The sequence below is a fragment of the Anomalospiza imberbis genome, chromosome 1 (genome assembly GCF_031753505.1).
Source record: "Anomalospiza imberbis isolate Cuckoo-Finch-1a 21T00152 chromosome 1, ASM3175350v1, whole genome shotgun sequence".
Taxonomy (NCBI): domain Eukaryota; kingdom Metazoa; phylum Chordata; class Aves; order Passeriformes; family Viduidae; genus Anomalospiza; species Anomalospiza imberbis.
In genome coordinates this window covers 104607106-104614270 of record NC_089681.1, presented here as the reverse complement: position 1 = coordinate 104614270, position 7165 = coordinate 104607106, and positions in this window count along the sequence as shown.

Here is a 7165-nt window from a genome sequence, read left to right as displayed (position 1 = left end):
TCCCACCTCCTGCAGAGCTAGAATGAGATGCTCAGGTGGACTATATAATTTGCTCTCCCAAATTTTTCATGTCTGACAGACTTCCCAGTGGGTTGTCTCATATATTTGTAATACCAGATTTTTTCAGATGTTAAGACAGGCTGGTACAAAACCAATCTCATACCAAGCTCTAATAGAGCAATACAATTTATTTCATAGCACTGACTGCCATAAAACTGAAAAATGCAAACACAAAACCTCTTGGCTCTTTTTCTTGCTTTTAAGCCACAGTAAGTCTAGTTTTCATTTTGGTACTGTAACTGTTGAATTTATCCCTATTTCCATTTTTTGACAGGATATTTGGGCATAAGTAGGCTTGAGGCCATCATACAGAATACAGGGAACTCTGCCAGAAAGAACAGTCCCCACTGAGCCTTTGGCTAGGGGGTTGCCACAGGCCCAGGACTACATCCCATGCCACAAGGGATGCTGCAAGGGAGGAGGCTGAAACAGTTCACTCAGCCCCTGTTCAGCAGAAGGAAGTACTGTGTGAGGCTGTGAAACAATTTTTTTTCCTCTTGATCCCAAGCACAAAAAGCTTTCCTGAAATTCTGCACAGTCTTTTAAGGACAAAACAATCTGAAGGAAAGGAGCTTTTGGAAGTATTTCCCACGAATAGCTCACCCACCCTATTTATACAGCAAAGAGATTGAACTCTTCCTCTGGCATTCACAGCAAGGATGACAGATATAAACTGCAGGAGAGATTTGGGACAGCTGCCCTTCTGAGTGCTGCAGCTGCATGGCTGCTGCTGTGGATGCAGCCTGCAGCCCTGTAAGGGTCTATGGGCAGGACTGGGGGCTGCGCAGCTGGGAATAGAACCAAAATCCCCCTGGCTTGCTCTAAATGAACAAATGTTACGGGGTGAGAGGCAAAAGATGGGGGTGTACACAGGATGGCAGAGGAAATGTGAGTGCCTCAGTCCAGCAGTGTGAGACCTCTGATATAAATGAAATTTTTACTGAACATGAGAACAAGATCAGAACAAAGATAAAGGAGGTGTCACACAGCACCTCTAAAATGCAGGATAATCCCAGCTAATCTAGAGACTTGCAATTTAATCATAGGAAGGATGACATTCCACACTTTCTCCCCTCTCTAAAAATTGTTTGATTTAAGCTGCTTTATGAACCTTGAATCTTCCCAATTTGGCCATCCAGGCAGAGAAACAACCTTAGATTTTTTACAAGTTTGTCTTCTGTACTACCCAGTAAATATTTGCACTGTGGAGGGGAGGAAGTGAAGGTCCAGAGAACCTTGAGACATGCTTGTACCCTACACCACCTTTCACCAAAATTCACCCCATGAGGCAAGCAAGGAGAGTGACAAATATAACGAAACACATACAAAAAAATTCCAGAATCCTTTTCTGCACTTTCACACCATTCTGCCAACCATTCTATTTACACATCTCCCAAAAAGCTGGAGCCTGCACCCAAACCAGGAAAAAAAAACATAGCAAATTAAGCATTAATAAAAACATGGAGTAAAAAGTAACCACTAGAACTAGAGGCCAGTCAGCCTTAGTGATGATTAATTCCTTTCCGAACATGGTTCCAGTTATGTTGGGTGTGATATCCACCCTCCTCCCCAAGCCCTTGGGTACAGTGAGGTGGTGCAAAATAATAGTTCCTCAATTAACAGACACTACTTGCCTCTGTATTCCTCCAAGAATAATCAATTTTGCTCCCAACTGAAAAATCCCTGCCATTACCCCTGCAATGACAGAGCTCCAGGTAGGTTAAATTCCCAGTGTCCTTGATGGAGGGGTATTTCCCCCATGGAGGCGGCAGAAGGATGAGTGTGCAGTGTGGGTTGAGCAGGGCAGGCAGGGCTGGTCCTCACACTGCCACCTCAATCCCACCACAGCTCCCAGCCAAACTGCCTCACCTGCAGGGTTTTGCTCTTAGGGATCTCATCCTTTGGCACCTCACAGATCCTGAACCTCCATGCACCCCAGCAAGGTGTAAAACTTGTTGATTTTATCTTGTTATTTTCCAGCTTTGCTTTGAAATTTCTTTCTCCTGAGGGGCATTCTCTCAGATTCCTGTCCCATCATTGGCACTACTGATTCTTGTTGCAAAGGGTGTATATACTTTCCCTCTTTGGTTTTGTCAGCAAAGCAGCTAGGCTGCTGGAGCAGAGATTGCTGGAGCTGTAGCAATCAATTTTGTAACACAGGACTGCTTCATATTCAGGACCCAGTTCAAGAAAGCACTCAGGCAAAGGAATAATGACCAGCTTGAATGGGAATAATAGTGCTTAAAGTTAATTGTGTGCTTTTAAAATTGGGCCTTATATCATGCCAATCAAATAATTAATCTAGTCAATTACAAGCTCCTGCTACCAAATACATACCGTGGACTTCCTTTACTCAAAAGGGGAAACATGCAGCTAGGGCCTTGAAAAAGCTATCAACATTCAATAGTAACACAGCAGAGACTTAAAATAATGTTGGCTTACTCCTTGCTGACTTTTATCAAGCAGAATATTCAGTGTGCCAGTACTTCAGTGACAGTCATTCAAGTGCTTTAATGAGCAAATGGACTATGTATTAAAAACTAAAGAGGGCATTTTTCTCCTCCCTTGAGACAGTCTCAGTGGAAACTGAAAACTAAGTATTTTTTGACATCACAAGTCCTCAGATTTCTAGTATGCATCACAGTAGGTCCACCAAAAAGTAATCTGAGTTACAGAAGGATTAACTGTGCATGGAACAGCAGGAAAGACAGGATGATATCTGCAACATAATGCACATAAAGCTGAAGAGAGTGATTAGAAGTGATGCATCCTTGTGAAGCCACATATATTTTTGCATGGGCATAGTCTACAAGCAAGATCATGCAATTGGCCATGTCAGAGCTCTTGCTGACAAGCAGATGACATCTTATGCTGAACAACTCTATTAAATTGAGCACAGAAACATCCTAAACTAAATAAACAGAAAAATTTATTAATTAACCATGTACTTCTATAGGAGACAAAGACAATGTCAAAACTTTCAACTTTTTCAACAAAACCTGTGTGATGGGCAAAACCTGTGATCCATCTGTGTTTGAAGTGGTTGATGCAGCAAGCTGCTGGCTCATGACAGCTTCATTTGCCATGCTGTTGCTGAGTTCTGTTTTGAGCAGCCAAGCTAGGCTGTCACTTTTCAGACACAGTCTCTGAGGAGCTACAGATGCTAAAGTTAGATGCGGTGCTACATGCTAATGTATGACATTCAATAACCTGGATCAAATTATTGCTGCAATCCATGTCTGACCAGCTGGAGCTGGCGTTATTTCCACCAGTCCCCAAATTAATTTCTCAGTTTAATTTTAAATGGAAGAACGATTTTGCTGTTGCTACTGATGCTGTTTTAGATTCATTCTGAGTTAGTTTTGGTGCCTGTTTGCATTTTAGAGACATTTTGACTCTGTGCATCAGCTCCTAGGGATGGACTAGTGTAGTGCACTGAAGACTTCTTTTGATGTCCACTGCTGTGACTGCAAAATGGGAACCAGAGAGCTGGCTCTCATGGCAATTTGCACTCAGTTTGTGTTGTGTAGCTGTGTGATGTTAGCAGGGAGCAGTTATTTTTAGTTCAGACATCTAAAACCTGTATTCAATGATGTTCAGCTATGGACAATGAAACAAGTCTGTCAAAATGAGGATATTGCTGTGTTTCTGTATGTACATGAATACATGCATGTAAAAGACTAGGGAGACAACAAAATATAGCTGCCTAAGATAAAATACTTTTTGCTTTGTATCTACTTCTAAGAAGCCCTAGAGATGGGAATGGCATCCAACCTTTCAGGAAGAAGCCACGTTTTAACTGGAGAGGTAGTGGAAGTGAAGCCTTAAGATTTTTTCCCATAAGCAGGGTGGTACAGAGGGACAGTGACTGAAGCAGTAATGGTGTAGGAGGTGAGACAAGAGGCCTAGGTAATTAGGAGGACATTGGCATGACTCAATTTAAAACAGCAACAGATATTTCCTTGTAGAGGCATTGTCTAAACTGCCACCTTAGAGTGCCAGCTCTGTCAGGCAGTGATCAACTCAGCAGTGCATGAAACACCACCAGTGCTATGGGGCTCTCCTGCTGAACCCCAGTCCTCAAGCACTTCCACAAGGAGAGCAGTTTTGGCAGCTGTAGCTCAGGTGAAATATGTTTAGGTTTAGTGCTCAGCTGACTCGATAGGATGTATCAGCCTGGTCATCCCGTTCATTGGCTCTCCTAAAGAAATCACCAAAACAGCGTGACTGATGCAAATCAGGGAGGCAGAGTCTTCAGGCTGAGCATCCCAGACAAATATGGCTAACCCTAACAGCTTGCTGGCAGCTGTAGTGCCAACACTCCCCCTCTCTGTCCATTCTCTCAGCATTTAGAGAATTGGAAATGCTGTCTCCCAAATGGAGGAACACGGCTATAAGAAAAATCTAGACAAGAGAGAGTTGGCTTTGCACAGCTCAAATTTCCTCATTCCCTGAATTTGTCTGCCTGATTTTACAGTCTCAGTGGTGTCGTATTCCTGACTTCTTTACTTCTAATTCCTTTTTCTGCTTGTGCTCCTTTGCATGTTATGGCTGTCTTCCTTCTTTGAGACAACTCTGTCTCTACACAGACCACATACTTCACTCTGTGAAAGTACTGAGTTGCCACTTGTAATCCCACACAGGACAGCCCTCCCATCCTCTGGAGGAAGGTGAAATCTTGTGGTTACCACATGCAGAGGGCCTCACTTGAAAAAAGAAAGGGTTTCAACTGTTCTGTGGTGTACGTCTGTCCCATTTGTGCAACTGAATGGTCATTTAAATTTCATTTATATGGAGATTTCTCATTTGTGTATGGGTAAAAAAACCTTCAAATCTGAGTTCATCACTGCTCTGCATCCATCATGACCTCTCAAAATTCAATGTCATTGTTTATTCAATGGTATTTTAAAAAAATTCTGTGCTATGTCCAAGTCTGCTCAGAAAAGTATGTCTGCCATCAATGCTCAGACACTGGATGCCTGCATTTTGTTTTTAGTAGACACAGTGCTTAAAGTACTTCCGTTTCTCTTCCATGTTGTTGGAAAGGCTTGATTTTCCTTTGGTCTTTTTTGTGTGTGTGTGTTTTGGTGGTTTTTTTAGGCTAGATTTGGCAGCCATGAAAACCACATGCTAACATCTGAACTGGAATAAAAAAGAGGGATACTTTTATGTATTTCTTGGATGATCTTTTCAAGTCAATGAGTTCCCAGGTGCATGTTCCAGTGCTTAAGACTGGTAACCCTCCCAGCAGAACAAGACTTCTGTGCTTGTTCCAGGCAAGGAGACAGATAAAAGTCTTACAGATAAAGCTTTGGAGCTTTGGAGTTCCTCACATTTACAGTTTTCTTTGCAAAATTAAGTCACACACTTCTGCAGGAAAGGAGCTGACATGCTATAAAATTTCAGAATATATCTCTTTCTCTCAGTGATTTCACTGCTTCTAGTATCTAATATACATTTCTTGTGCCTAAGCTGCTTCCCTTTTCTCACTGACCAAAGACTGACCAGGTTTCACTGATTAGGAGCACTGGAAAACCCAAATGGCAGAATTAGATTGTTGTTTTCTCAAAACTGGCTCTCTGCCCATAGACAAACTTGCTCCCAAACCTGGCTACAGTAATAGCAGAAGTAAAGGTTGGTTTCTATTTCACTCCCAGCACAGCAAACAAATTTTGTCCTTCAGACATTGAAGCAAAAGATGTGCCATCCTGTGCTACAGGAAAGGTCCCTTCCTGATATTTTAGGTCTCTTTCAACACAAGTCTTTCTATGATTTCTATGATAAACCCTCCAGAGAACTCATTGCCTCGGTGGATAACTCAAGGCTTGAGCAGCTCTTTTGACCACTGCATGTTACTCTTCTGTGTTGTAGAAGATACAATAAATATTTTTAAAACAAATCCATACCTCCTCTGGCTAGTAAAGGTCAGGTAAAATCAACTGTGCCCTATTCTAACAGGAATCAATAACCTTTTTTTCCTCTAAGAAGGCAATTCATTGGGTTTTCTGTAGAAGTTCAATAATCTTTCCAGTGTTCAAATAATCTGCACACAATCCACTTAACTTTGATTGTGAAGGAGAAACTTTGAAGAAAATGGTAAAAAGACAATGCAGACAAGCATGACTGTACTGAACATATCTGGTAAGGTCTATGAACAAGGAGAAAATTTGTACAAATTACTGAAGACATCTCTCTTGTAAATTGGGTTGACATCTTGATACTGCAACTCTTCTGTCTCCTTGCAGCCTTCCTTAGTCTAGATTGTTCTGTATTTCTCATTCACAAAACATCCCTGGATTGATAAAAGCCACAAAGGGTCATGGCTGTTTCTGTCCTTTAAAGTCTTATTGACTCTCCTCCTCATCCTTGCTCAAATAGATTCTCAGATCTTCTGATCTGCTCTCAGCAAAACACCATGGATGCATGTTTACAACTCCCATTTTCACCAGATGCAGGCATAGTCCTCACAGACAAGTGTTGCTGAAGACTGACTGGCTCAAGCACTTTGGTGCTGCTTGTACTTTCCTCTTCACAGTGAGACAGACTAATTACAGGAGATGGTAAGGAGTTTGCAGCCTGTGGGATAGCTCGTCAAACAGATATTGGGTTGAGCCTCTGGTCTGGTCTGTTAATGTGGGGCTTCTGGGTGCTAGAGAAAGGCCATGGTAATTCAATTGGGAAATTCCAAGCTCTGATGTTGTTCTGATTATTAAAAGTTTCTACAACCAACTAGGAGGTAGGAGACTGCCTTATTATGTTCGCATGCTTTTAACCCTTCAAGTGTTGCTGCTGTTGAGCTGAAAAATAATCAAATGTTTCTCATCTGAAAGAATAAGACTGGGAAGGAGCAAGAAAGAGAAGGAAAGACTGATAGATCAGGAATTACAGGTCTGTTCTTCTGGTGACAATGACTTTTTCTTCACACCCGAACCCCATACCCCTTTTCTGTCCCATTTTGCTCCATTGCTATACTTTATCCTTAATCCTTACCCTGCTGTGTTGTAAGACTCTATTTGAACACAAAATAAAAGAACTGGACACCAAATAGATATGCTACAAAACTTAAATGTTATAGTTGTTGCATATTTGCTCAAGCTTTTTTTCT